Here is a 14,141-nt window from a genome sequence, read left to right on the forward strand (position 1 = left end):
TAACAATAATATGAGTATCTATGTAATAGCAAAAAATACCCATAGCTACCCGTTTGCTTGACAATGGACGAATGATATCGGTACTTCACAGGTGACACGGACGCTACCAGCAGTGGTGGTGGAAATGCTGTTGACGATGATGAAGAATTCTTGAAATTTGTCACCTCGCTGGCGGCAAAGTGACTTTGTATTGACCACTGCAGCTACGCAATGCAATAAAAGAACATCCGAAGGGGAGTTTCTTTCATTTTATTAGTGCGCCCATGTTGCCCTAGAAGGTTTCAACGCAACGGTAAAGTACTCGTATGCGTGATGACTTATTTGCTTTAAAATTATTAAAAATATGCAACTACGTGTGTATACATGTGTGTGTGTGTGTGTGTGTCTGCGAGTTTGCACTTATGGATTTACGCTTTTATTTTTGTATGTAACTGTAACTGTTTGCATTTGTTGTAGTTTTTTTTTTTCTACCATTCAATACTTGTTTTGCTGTGCCAATTCTTAAACGAATGCGTCGAACGGAAGTCGGTCGGACAGTTTGGTGTACATTTCCGTTAAAGCCTTTGCTGAACGCTCAAAAAGAATTGGGGTTAACTACGGTTTTACAGACTAACATAGACACAAACATGTACATTTATTTGCAATTATAAATATGAATTGTCAGTTTTATGCTTCGGTGGTGGGGAAGCAAGCAGATTTATTAATTTGTGCTAAACTTCTGAATTTGGTGAGAAGAAAGTACTCGTATGGCTGGACAAATAACGACGATTTGCTGTTAACAGTTTTTCCTGCTTGAAATTGCATTACAAGGTTTCTTACTGAAATTGAGTTCCTCCAACAAGTTGAGTTAAATAACTGATCTATGAAACATATATCGTTGAAAAGCAGCTATGACTCACTTAGGCTGAAAAAATCCGGAACAGACAACACGTCTCGGACACAAATATATATAAAAAATAAAATACGTCTTGTCTGATCCGGTGTGTTTTCAGCCTTAGGTTAGGTTGCTCTGAAATTCAATATAGAAGAGAAGCAGACTTGGGCCGTGTGGGTACCAATTCTTCGCCTGCTTTGCTAGACAGACAAAGAGGTGGTTGTAAAATGAGCGGTTTCTTGTCCACGAAAGGGTAGGCAAACGACGGAGATAATGTTCCACACTCTAAATTTCTTCCTCTCTTAGCATGCTTGCCCATCAAGCAGTGTGACCCGTTATAACTTCGGTCACTTGCCTTAGAAGAGGGCGTTCTAATCGAATGAGTGTTTTGGATCTTTACTTATCGAAGCAGAGCCAGATTTGTCGAGTTGTACTCCACGTGAATTCTTCCGATCATCTTTTATTTGCCTTCTGGACGAAATGTGTTTTAAGCTATGCTTTGAGGTAGATGAGAAGGCTGGTCCTCTTCCTCGTAAGCTCGTCTGTTATGTATGTCAATGTGGGTAGTAGACGTTGGAGCTAGCTCCTTAAGGTCTTTTCTACATTCAAACGCAATTTCTGACGAGGTTGGCCGCTTAGCTATCGAAGTATAGGTTGCTGAGGGTAGATTAAGAGCACATTCGATAAACGTAAAGCCATTTTTTTTGGCCGCGTGGAAGCCACGACAGTGGCTTGTCAGCCGAAAACAGAGGTTTAACGAGATATCCTTCCAGTATATCCAACTCCCTATTCTTAGATCTGGTTTGAAGCCATCGGTTTAAATGGCTGTATGGTTAACCTGAATGTCCGAGGCCAAATCACCCTTCCAGTCTTAGGCTCAGATACTTTTCTGCTACATTTGTGGTTGACTAGTTATTTCCGGTCCCTAAAACCACCCAGTAAATGCTCTGCTGCCACTTTCTTAAAATGTTAAATTCAATTTAAATTATAAGTTTATTGAAATTTTACAATACGGATGCAAACGGAAGAGGTTTAAAAAACATGTTATTACCAAAATATTTTTTAAGAGGGTTGCCACCTGTTTAAAAAGCTAAATCCTATTTAATAATAGGTCAAATGAATTATTACAATACCGTTGGTGGACGAAAGGGATTTCAAAAGGATTTATTTGGAAAATATTTTGCGAAGGGTTGCCACCGGTTTAAATTAAAATTAAATATTTGTAATAAGCAAAATATAATACATATTACGAAACGGGCGAAAAACCTAACACTTTTGGTTAGAAAAGATTTATTGCGAAAATATTTTTGAAGGGGGTTGCCACAGTTTTAAAAGAAAATTTAATTCAGTTCAGAAGTTCAATGAAATGTTACAAAATGCATGTCAAACGCAAGATATTTTATTTAAATGATCAATTGCAAATTGAATAATATATTTATTAAGACAGCATTTGCAAAAGAACTGTTACCTATAAAATATGTTACAAGTTAATATATGTATTATAAATACTTGCTACGAAATACAATTTGTTCATTTTTATACTGACCTCACAGATTCCTATACAGAATCTAGCCTAGACAATGAGCCTGCTTAGTCTTCTCCAAAGTTACAGAATTTTGAAATTCCAGAATTAAGTAATAGCTCATACTCTCAAAGATCGACTTCCTAATCACGTATAAATGGGATTCCCTGCTTTATTGCTGCGCACAGTGGTTCAAAACTGGAATTTACTGTTCATAATTCACTGTAGCCTTAATTTTTTACTCAATTTGATTAATTTATTTTATTAATTGTTATTGATTAATTTTCTTAATATATATAATAAAAATATAAACTACACAATACGCAGATCTGTAGCCACCTGCAACTTTCACTTTATGCCAAAATTTCATGATCCATAAAACTACATACCCAACATTTTTCTAAGAACGAAAAAAAAAAAAAAATATTTTGGTGAATTTATGTTGGTGATTTTTTTTTTTAACACTTCAAATTTTTTCGTTTTGGAGGAACCCTACGATTTTTTCAACTAATTTTTATTATGTAACCTTTATTAACTGGAACAGTAGAGTCGATTTTCTTCAAAGTTAAGCAGGAAATTTGCACTAAAAAATTTACTACAAGAAAATGAAAATTCAAAAATCGGACTCAACTGGTCTTTTGTAAATTAAAGAAACAAACTTTCGTTAAAAAAATGCATCAAATTGACTGCAAAATGAAGGCTCCTGTGAATTACGAACATCAAATGGCAGTTTTGGTTCACTGTGCAGCGGGTGAGTACGAATTCTGCAGGCAACCGTCCATATAGCTGCCCTTAGAAACGGGCTTTCTAAGATTGAGCGTTGTGTTTATGGCCGTAACTATTATGATTTTTTTTTTCAAAAAAGTCGATAAATAATCGTAATTTTTTCATTGATATGTTTACGATCACAAATAGCAGTTAACTATCGATCTTCATATCTTATTTAAAGTAAATAGTTTCTAACTTAAAAGTTTACAAGCAGATGAAATAGCAATACAATTTTAAGTTTTATTTTTGATTTGAAGACAAAATTTTACCTTTTATAATTTATCGAAAAAAATTCAAGTAAAATTTTAACTATTATTTTAGACTGAAAAATGGCTAAATTTAAAAAGTACCGGTAAAAAATAACAATTAATTTGACTTGTTTGAAAAAAAAAAATTAAATCGTTTAAGATTAAAATTAATGAAATATCACACCGACAAAATCTTTATGCTCTTGAACAGAAATTTCGAAAACAAATAACAGTTATTTCGATCCCCCACATAGACCCACTTTATAATAGAAAAATTGACTAGGCAATAAACCCCCTCTTTTCAATGTGGTTCTCTCTTGAAGACAACACAGCCTTGAAAAGTCGGTAAGAAATTTGTAGACGCAACGATATTTTATCATCTTCCACTTTCACTCACTCGCTTTGTAGGCGCGGTCCGAAACAAATGAGCGATGGCATGACCAATATGCTTGGAGCGCACTTACAAAAGTTGCGTGAGCAATAAGCTATGATCTTTGGTCATACACTTAGCTGGCGACCGAAAGTAGTTTCAGGCACAACAGTTACTGTCAGACTAGTTTGCCGTTATGGGATAAGAAAATTAAAAAAAAAAATCAAAATTAAATCCATCCACCTTTGTACTTAGATAATACTGAAGTTCTTGTTCCATGATCAGGGTTTTTGAGAAAGCTATTGGATTTCGGTATACGCAATTATGGGCAAAATGGAAAGACGTTGCCTACAAGGATATCCTGCGTACATGGAGCATGGTTAATGTGACCAACCGTACTTCTTTCGGAAGTACAGTACTTCTTTTTTAGCTCTTGTACTTCGTACTTCGAAGTACAGTCAAATATACTTCTTTGCAATATTTTGAACTTCAGGTCCTGTAGTTCTCCGATCTTCCGGACGATCGCCTGGGCGATAAATTCGTTCAAACCATTCGCCTGTGACCGATGACATCATACTTGCGAACTGCGTGAGGCCCGGGTACATCCCCAAGGCTTGGATGATAGTCAGTGTTGCGTTCATCCCGAAGGCCGGAAAAGGCTCTTATGTTTCTCCTAGTGATTTTAAGAGTATCAGTCTGTCTTCGCTTTTGCTAAAACCGCTATAGAGATGGATAGACCTGTACATAAGCAACGCAATTCCTCGTGACTATCTTTCAAGAGCTCAAAATGCTTATTGCAAGGTCAGTGGACACCACCCTGCACACATTGCTAAGGTGGTCAGAGGAAGCCTTCACGCAGTAAGGGCCTTCCTCGTTGTCGAGAGGGCCTTCAACAATGTCACTCCAGAGGCAATAGTCAAGTCTATTCATAAACTTGGGGAGCGCCTGCACTCAGCGCAGAGTCAATAGGGGCACTCCCCAAGGTGGTGCTCTCTCTCCCCTGCTCTGGACTGCGATTTTAAACGACCATCTAGAGGAACTGGAAAGAGTGAGCTGTCGGGTGATCGCCTTTGTAGATGATGTGAAACGTTTTTTTTTAAGGGACGACTTCTATCCACCCTTTTTTATCAGACTCAAAGTTATCTGAACCAGGTAACTAGGTGGGCGATGAACGACGGCCTCGCAGTGTATCCCAGCAAGATGGAACTGGTCTTGTTTACCAGGAAGTACAAGGTACCCGTTGTGGCCCTTTCGTCTGCCGCTCTCAGACAGGGTCAAGTACTTAGGCTTGGTCCTGGATAAGAAACTGTCGTGCAAGCCTAACATTGAGGAAAGGGTAAGAAAAGGCGTCGGTTGTCTTGTACTGCTGTAGGGTTGCTACAGCTCTATGGAACCAGATTTAAGCTTATCTTGGTTCACCGAGATCTTGTCTGGCCTCTAGCTGCCATCAAGGAAGCGGTGGACTCACTGCTAAGGGCATTAGAATCGGTAAAGGAATGGTGCCGGGTCACTGTGACGTCGTGGAAAACTGCGTGGCTCATGACCTGGCGTTGAAAAGGCACCCTTAAATCGTTATCCCTAGACAAAAAGCAACTAGGGACGCCACCGTCCTCCTGCGGTACACTCTTGGATGGTTGGGCCTAGTGTGAGCTCGGCCCTTACCTTACTTAATACCTAATAAAATGGACAAAAAAAAACCATGCTCCTTTTGTGACATAAAGGAGGAAAATAAGACGTTTCTCCGCTGCAGCAAATGTTTTTATAAGGCACTTCAAAATACCTTTTGCAGCGCAAGTAACGTGTGGCCCATCGTTACCCCTTAAAGGGGCCGAATACCACGTTACCTCTTAAGAGCTAGTGATGAGGGTTCTGACAGGCTATTGTGCGATTGATATTCACTCGGTAAGACTAGGAATTTCAACTGATCTCTTTTGTATCAGCTGTCAAGAGGAAGATAAAGAGGAATCATCTCCACACTTTCTTTTACACTGCCAAACCTTCGCAAGGCAAAGATGGAAGCATTTTGGCTCGCTCTTCTGAACTGACGCTGAGCTCTCAGGAATAGAAATTAGCCCCATTCGAAATTTCGTAATCGGCTTGTGGTGTTAACCTAACCCAACCTAACCTGTACTTTGAGCTATGAAATAGTTGGTCACATTAAGCATGGTGCTCCAAAGACAGATCAACCAAACGACAGAAAGCGAATGTGAATCGACTTTGAAATAGATGGTCATGAGCAAAAGGGACAGCTATTCAGTATTGGCAGGCATTATCCCTTGTACATAGGTGGGCAAAGTGGCTACCATGAGCCTTTTGGACTTAGGAGCCGGCTTGGCACATTTAGATGGTAGATGTGGGGCAACATCCAAAGCCAGCATGAAGGGGGAACAAGAGCGTATTCAAATTTCTTGTATTCCGACTCTCATTACTAATATGTATATATGATGTTTTTAATGTATTTTGTACACCCCCTTTACCCTGAGAACTGATTTACCTCTTGCTGGCTCTTTGAATGCTTTAAGAGCCAAAAATCTGCCCATCCCTACATTAGACCATACCATCTTACAAGCAACCAAAAAATGTTCGCCGTACACCTCTGAGTTGTAAAGTGTTGTCGCAAGGCGATTTCGAAACAAATATTTTTTTATGGCCGAACCTTAGGGCCGACTTTTTAAATTTTTCGTCATACATATCTTCGGCATTTACAGACGTATTACAAAGTATGATTTATCGATGTTCTTGAGGAGAAAATTTTGCGTACCAAAAATTTATTGATCTCAAATAACCAGTTCTAGTACTTAAGTACAAGATCTCAGTTCTTTTCACGCCAAAGTTCTACCCTAATTCTGCGCACATATGTAAAAACCTCTAAAGTTGACGGATGCCATGTCCGTTGCTAATCGGTTACAGTGCATTGGTTACACGTAATCGACAAATGAGAATCATAAAAATGCAATAAAAGATATATGTACATGCATATACCTATATAAATATATTGTAGTAAGTGTTACCTAATAATTGACAAACCCATGTCGTGTGCATAAAAATGAGGACGAAGAAAGGATCAATGGGAAAATTGTTTGGAAATAAAAGGCGAACTGCGCACCGTAAAAAGGATCAATGACATCACGGCAGGCAACAACAAAGGCACACAGGAACAAAAGAAAAAATATCTAAATACATACATATGTATGGTGTGAAAAAGGTACAAAAGGGCACAAGCGGGCGGGCAGGTACTTCAAATCGTTCAAAGTAACCAGAAGTTTTGCTAAACAGATAATAAATAAGGTGTAATAAGTAAATGTACAAATTTTCATTGGAAGTGTTTTCAAATCGTTTGTTATCATAGAGTGTGCATATGTTTGGAAAAAATTTACTACACCGGATTTTCTAAGTCAGCTCGAGTGTAGCGCACATTTGCACCATTCTTTATAATGGCTCAAAATTTCCCTTGCCTTTGTTTGCAAGTAAATGCTTTCATGCATTTTACGCCGATTTTACTCACCGCTCATTTTCTCACTCTCCCTAAAAATGTGTGTTGTTTTGCTGTTTACCTGTTGCTGCAACACCTAGCATCAATTCGCCGCGGAAATTTTTCTTCAACACTGCTCAATTCACAATTTCTTAGCAGCGTTGTTTTCGCCGCCATTCTTCTTTAAACGCAAAGAAACTTTACCTTTACTACTGCATCGCTTGTTTGCAGTGGCTGTCAAAAAAAGGGGGTAATGAACATAAGAGAAACTACAGCAAAATTACCAGAAGACTCGCTAAAAATCTGAGCCCATGTTGCGGCAGCCAGTGCATGGTCAAATATTTTTTATTAAAAACATACCAAGATTATGAAAAACCCTAATATTTCACAGATATAGACTCCAGATCTACTGCTATAGTTTCTCGATAGCTCAAAGCTGATGAACCAGGTATGTAGGATTGCGGTTTTGCTCAGAAGAGCTGTCACTAAACCGCAGCTTCCAGCTCTGTGACCATTGCGGTGTCTTTCTACTTAGCCGCATTAAAGGTCATAATGTAAGGGTGCCTCCGGCTCAGTAGCATTTCAATTGGCGGGGAGCCTTCAGTTAGACCTAAGCTCTGAGACCGGCTATTATACATGGATATACATAGCTTAAGTCAGACCGCTCTTCGCGGTCAAAACCACAGTAGCGGATGTTAAACAGGCTACTGTGCGCATGTAGCGGATGTATCTCGCTGTATTTCGGAACAATTTTCCCTCATTCCTTGTCAAGTTTTGGTGGAAGTCACACCAAAGTTAGGCCATCATTAGTATCATTATTCGTTCTCATATGCTCTTATCTTCATTCATACTTCGATTCAGATCTATCTCTATCGAACTAATGAACGTTTGGTGGTCAGTCTAACTTACATCCTAGGTAATAAAGTACAGGTCAGGTTTCAATGAAGAGAGATCAGATATGCTGAACCGCCAAACAACATATCTAATGGCAAGGCACGATAAGCAAATGTGTTGCCTGGACTCTTGTCATGGCTCCAGAGACGAGAAAAAAATGGGGAGTATTGAGCTCTGTTCTTGAGTCGACACTTCCGGCACTCTTGCAATGCCTAGCCGACTCCGAGAAATCGTGGACATGCGGTATCCTCAATGTTTTAACGCATCGACAGCACCGAAATTTAGCACCCCCTGCTCTACGGGTGCATGGATTTCAAAGTCGCACTGCTCTGACGGCTGCAACGGCCTAAGTTCAAGTCCGCGCCTGGGCTTGGTTTGGTTCCAATGCGCGGATATACGTCGCTATTTTTTTAGGGTCCTGAGTTCTTCAGAGTTGAAGTGAGTGTGTCGCTGGTTAATGCCCATTCACTGGCTCCTTTCATCGTATAGTCGACTACTGACTGTGTGTCGTAAACACCTCTCCAACGGGTAGTTTCAATTGGTTCATCTGCCGATTGCATCGAGGGCACTCAAAGAATACATGGTGGACGTCTTCTTCCACGCCACTTCCGCAGTAGTCCCAGTACGGGTCGTGCTCATGTTTAAATTTAAACAGATAAAAATCTACGGTGATAGGTAGCAAAATCAACGTAAATAAGGTCAATTGACACTATTTCGCATAAAGTCAATCGACAGTATTACCTTTTCAAAAGCGAAATAAAATCCGTTGACATTATTGCTCTTTCAAACATTAAATTTGCGTAGCTTCGTGGCGGCCCGCGTCCGCGCCTTACGACTCGGTAATACCACACTGTGCTACTGCTAAAATATACAAATCGTATGATCCTTGCTTAAGAGTGCCGTTCTGCTTCCAGGAGAGTGGCAGACATCGTAAGTTAACCCCTAACAAACAAAAACTCTACATTCAAATTTTGCTTTTTTTTTTTAAATTTAAATTCAAACAAAGTGGCAATACTAACTTCAAACTCGCACTCGTTAAAGTCGAAAGGCGAAAAGACGAAGGCGAAAGCAAAGTAGGAAAACAGAAGAGTGCCTTTGCACACACACAAACCCATAAGTAAATCAACAGACACATACTTGCTGACATATGTCCATATACGCGTGTATGTGTGTGTCTGCATAGCACAATTTTGTTTTTGTTTTCGCGCGCCTTGTAGCCCGTTTTTTCGTTTCGTCTTGACTTGACTTGGCTGGCTGGCTGGCTGGCTGACTAACCGCTGCTGAGTTTCGTGGTTTCTTGGTCGTTGCCGCCGCCGTTGCTTGGTACTTTTGGTGTTGGGCTTGTCGGCCGGCTACTTGTCTCTTTGCTGGTTCACCATTTGGTTGGTAATTCAGATGTTTCCCAAGCAAGTTTTAGTGTGTGTTTGGCCTTCGTGTGGTATGGTACAGTAAACGGATAAGATATTTAGTGCTACCTACATAACTAACTGCTATGAAAATAAGAAATAACTAAGAGATTTTGCAATGCTTCATTGACTCTAAATACCTGATTTGTTTAGTGAACTGGCACTCTGTGGGCTATTCGTTAAGCACAGCGTTGTGTATAATTTATAATATTTTGAAGCCGATTTGATACTGTGTGCATATATAGAATTAATAAATCTGCTGATGAAAGAACAAAGCAAAAATAACTGATTTAATCCGATTGCGGCGTATAGGGATACGAAAAATAAAGCAGAAAAAACTGAAAAAAAATATATAAAAAAAAACTGTGAAAAAACGCAAGAGTCTGCGCGCGTATAAAGTGAAATTTTTACGATAGCGAATGCTGCAGTAAACGTGGAGTTGGTACGCGTTTGCCTTTGGCAAATATTTGAACGCGCGTTCGTTTCGTGAGTCTTTCGTTTGCGCTGAACAATTCAAATCGCTTTCAAACTTCAAATAAACTGTAGTGGATTTTCTTTGTGAAATAAATTTAATACAAATAATGATTCAAATGACTCGACTCCAGGCTCATCGTTAAGACCAACGCTCTTCAAAAAAAAAAAAAAAAAAAACAAAAAAAAAAACAATAGAAAATTGCACTCAACAGCAGCAACTCCATTTTGCACAAAGAAATAGGAAAAAGGAAAACTCTAAGCAAAAAAAATAAAATAAATCCAGACAAATACCATGAAAGTAAAGCAGCAAAGCTTATTGAGCATAAGAACCAGAAGAAGTAGAAGTAGAAGACAAAGAATAAGGCGAAGGAGCAAAAATTATGCAAAGGCATAAAGTATTTTGCAATTAGAGGTTGTGCTGCAAATGTGCAAGTGACTCGCCGAGGGGGGATCGGACAAGTGGCAGCAGGCAATAGGAGTGCATGGTGGTGCATGGCAGTGTACACAGGCGAACGGCGGTGCGGTTTAGCGCGAATGCAGTGCCGTAATAAAGTGGCCGATATGTGGTAGAAATATGCACATAAATTTGTTTGCATGTACATATGTACATATGTATGGGTACAAGCACCAGATATGTGGCAAGTGGCACAGCACATATATACCTACATATGTATGTATGTATGTAGTGCTGCTATTGGCACAACAATTTAAGCCACGAAAATCATCAGCTCATCCACTTCATGCAGCGTTGTTACTGAAACTTTTTTGCTATGGTTATGGGTGTGGGTGCGGCTGCAGGTGGAGGATGGCGGCCAGCCGCTAACTTGCACTTGCTCTGTCTATTCACATAAGTATGTAAGTACTGTAATCGATGCCGTGCGAATGGGCGAAATTGTGATGAGTGTTGTTAATTTACTGCTTTTTAGAGTTTTCATTTCCTTTAAGTCAAAACTTTAATGAGTGTTAAAAACTTGTAATGGTTTTGATTACACTTCGATTAGTAGAATTCTAAAAAAATCTTTATGATATAGATATTTAGAGCTTTTGTTCTAAAGAAAACCATTTTAGGATTTTAATTAAAAAATAATAATTCGCTCAAAAAATTTAAGACATTTTGTTCTGCAAAATTAAACTTTTTATAAATTTTTTTTTAAGTTAGAATTTTACTAAAACAAATTTAAGAAAAAAATGTGGTTGAAAGATAAAACTTGAATAAAAATTGGTTAGTGAAACTTTAATTTAAAAAATTTTTTTTTTGTAATTCTTTAGAAACAAATTACTTTTTTTTTTTTATCTGAAATGCTAAAACTTTGTTGGTTTTTGCTTTCTATATTTTTCAGAAATATTTTTAGGTGAGCTTTAAAACAAAAAAAATTAAAACAATAAAGAAATCAACCCAGTAATATTTTAACAGAAACAACTACCTTTTTAAATTTTTTGTTTCAAATTGTTTCAAGAAATTTATTTCATAAATATTTGTTTTGAAATCAATTTATGCTGTTATTTTTTATCTAAATCATCAAAAGACTACTTTTAGCTAAAATTTCATTACTTTTATAAAGCTTTGTATATACAAATTACCTGAATTTAATGCTAACATTAATATAATTAACATTTTTAAACTTGAAAACCTTTCATATGTAATTCTTAAGATCCTTGGACTCCAAAGATATTTATTTAAAAAAAAAAACGCTGAAGATATTTTAAACATAGGCAAAAGGTAAAGTTAAATAAAGTTACGTAAAGTAAAAAAGTTTAAGCTTTAAATTTAAATATGTTTTATCAAATCAAAAGAACCAAAAATAAAAATTTTAATATTTTATCAAATCAAACAAAAAAATTTATGATGTAAAGCAAGTAAAGTAAGGTTACGTAAAGTAAAAAAGTTTAAGCTTTATCAAATCAAAAAAAAAAAATATATTAAATATGTTTTATCAAATCAAAAAAAGTAAAAATACAAATTTTAATGTTTTATCAAATCAACAAAAAAAAAAATATGTTGTTTAATCAGTTAAAAAAATTTAACTAATCGCAAATGTTCTGCTAAAAATTGTTTCTATGACAAGCAGACGTTTTATCAAATCAAAAATATGATTTTAATTAAATTTTTCTTTGAAAAGTATTTGAAAAAATTGTGTAAAAATTGGTTTTTGTAGAGATGAACGAATATCTAACTATTGCATTTTTTTTTGATATTTTATTACAACGAAAAAAATTATGGTCCGATTTACCCAAAAAATAATATTGTCCACTATTTTATCGATTCAGAAAATTTTGTTTTACCATAGTCATGAATAAAACTAAATTAGAGTTTAAGAAGAAATTTACAAAAGCGATACAACAAGAAAATCGTTGAAAAATAAATTTTTTCTAAAAATACTTTTTTCCAGTTTATTTCTTCCTAAAAGCTGCAAGATTTGTAATGAAATTAGCAATAGCAAAATTGTTTTCAAAACTTTTTTTCCTAAAATTTTTCTCTAAATAATAAAAAATTTCGACGTTAATTAAAGAAAGCTCTATGAAAAAATTATTTCCAAAATTGGTTTTTTTTTTTGTATCTTCAGTTTTTCCTAACGAAATTTGACTTGGCAAGATCTTTTTGCGTTCTATTTTTTAAATCCCCTTTAAAAATGAAAAGTGTTGAAAATGTTCTGACAAAAAACGTTAACATTTTACGATATTTTAAAATGAGTTTTATTTTTAAAATACTTTTGATTGCGGAAAAATTTTTTCAAAAATGTATTAATAAAAATTTATCTTTAACAAAAAAAATGTTTTACAGGAGAGAAAAAAATCCCTAAAAAATAAAATGGTTTCTCAAAAGAATTGGATAAAAAACGTTAACATTTTACGATTTTTTAAAATGAGTTTTCTTTTTAAATACTTTTCATTGCAGTTCATTTAAATTTTAGTTCATAAAAATTTAAATTTTTTCAAAACCAAAACATTTTTCCTACATGTTATCTAAGAGAATTGAAGTTTTAATTAAAATTTTAATTTTTTTTTTGATGATTAAGATAAAAAAGGTGAAAAATTGTTTCAAAAATTTATTAATAAAAAATTTATCTTAAAATAAAAAAATATTTTACAGGAAAAAAAAAAATTCCTAAAAACTAAAATGATTTCTCAAAAGAATTATTTAAAAAGGCGCTCTTCACAACTTCATTTTTTTTTTTAAGTTTTTCTCAAAAACTGTATTAGAGATTTAAGAAATAATACTCATTTTTTCTTTAAAACCCCTTAATTGGCGTTGCAAAAATTGTAGAGAAATTATATTATGATCTTGAGACATAGAATCTTAAAAACGTAATTTTTCTAAAAAATACATATTTTCTTAAGCTCAGTTCCTTTAATTTTTTTTTCAAAAAACCAAAATTATTTTTCCTTTAGGGTTTTATCTAACATTTTGTTTTGTAAATGTGTGTAATCGAAAATTGGTTAAAAATTAGTTTATTTAGCTTTCTATTTATTTTTTATTACAAACATATAAGTATGTACATATGTAGTTAGTTTTCGCAGTAGTATACAAAATGATCAGGAAAACTAAAAAGTATACAGCTTAAAAAGTCCTCAAAAAAGGTTTTGACGAAATAATACATGAGTGGAAATTCAAGTAGAGCTCAGACACGCACCAACCCGCCTACTACGATTGAATTCATCATCCACTACTCGAAATACACCTTTTCAACTCTCTTCGAATAACAAGCCTATTTGAAGATCTAACATAGCCTCCAAAGCGATGACCCTAGGTATTAAATAAAAAAGCCTTGCCTGAAAGCTTCAATTTAGAAGCGTTACTCAGTTGAAAAGAAATCATTCAAATCGAAATTACTAACGACTTAGGAGGGATAAGTCGAATATATTTCATTATTACTGATTACTTAGTTTTCTTGATTTGAAGATTTCTAAGCCGGGCTGCTCTCATTTATGTACATATCTACATTTAACGATACATATTTACGGACATCTGCATAATATTACACGTCGATTTCTACTCGGAAGCACTAACTCACTCATCTTTCCTTGCTATGAGATACAGCGTCGTGGTGAATTCCACAAAATTCGAAATCTCAATTTTCAGTATTAACTGATAGAAATTTGAGATCTATTATA

General features: G+C 35.7%; 1 protein-coding gene and 1 long non-coding RNA gene across 7 annotated transcripts in view; one reads left to right on the plus strand and one right to left on the minus strand.

Moving 5' to 3' along the window:
* Positions 1 to 8,918: 8,918 nt before the first annotated feature.
* LOC118735679 lies at positions 8,919 to 9,789 on the minus strand. Its single transcript, XR_004992628.1, has 3 exons — positions 9,695 to 9,789; positions 9,168 to 9,623; positions 8,919 to 9,090 (listed from the first exon to the last, which is right to left on the minus strand). It is a non-coding gene; the product is annotated as an uncharacterized LOC118735679 (long non-coding RNA).
* The window catches only part of LOC118735677 (sushi, von Willebrand factor type A, EGF and pentraxin domain-containing protein 1), a 101,885-nt gene continuing 97,267 nt past the window's right edge, over positions 9,524 to 14,141 (plus strand). For 4 of the 6 annotated variants that reach the window (XM_036465590.1, XM_036465585.1, XM_036465592.1 and 1 more), the window contains exon 1: positions 9,524 to 9,591. The gene's annotated coding sequence lies outside the window, so the exon portion shown is untranslated. Of the gene's footprint in view, positions 9,592 to 9,616; positions 10,041 to 14,141 lie in introns of those variants that run through there. The other 2 variants (XM_036465587.1, XM_036465586.1) reach the window with 2 other exon arrangements.

This window comes from Rhagoletis pomonella, unplaced genomic scaffold, assembly GCF_013731165.1.
Source record: "Rhagoletis pomonella isolate Grant_MI unplaced genomic scaffold, Rhpom_1.0 Rhpom_scaffold_00003, whole genome shotgun sequence".
NCBI classification, from domain to species: Eukaryota; Metazoa; Arthropoda; class Insecta; order Diptera; family Tephritidae; genus Rhagoletis; species Rhagoletis pomonella.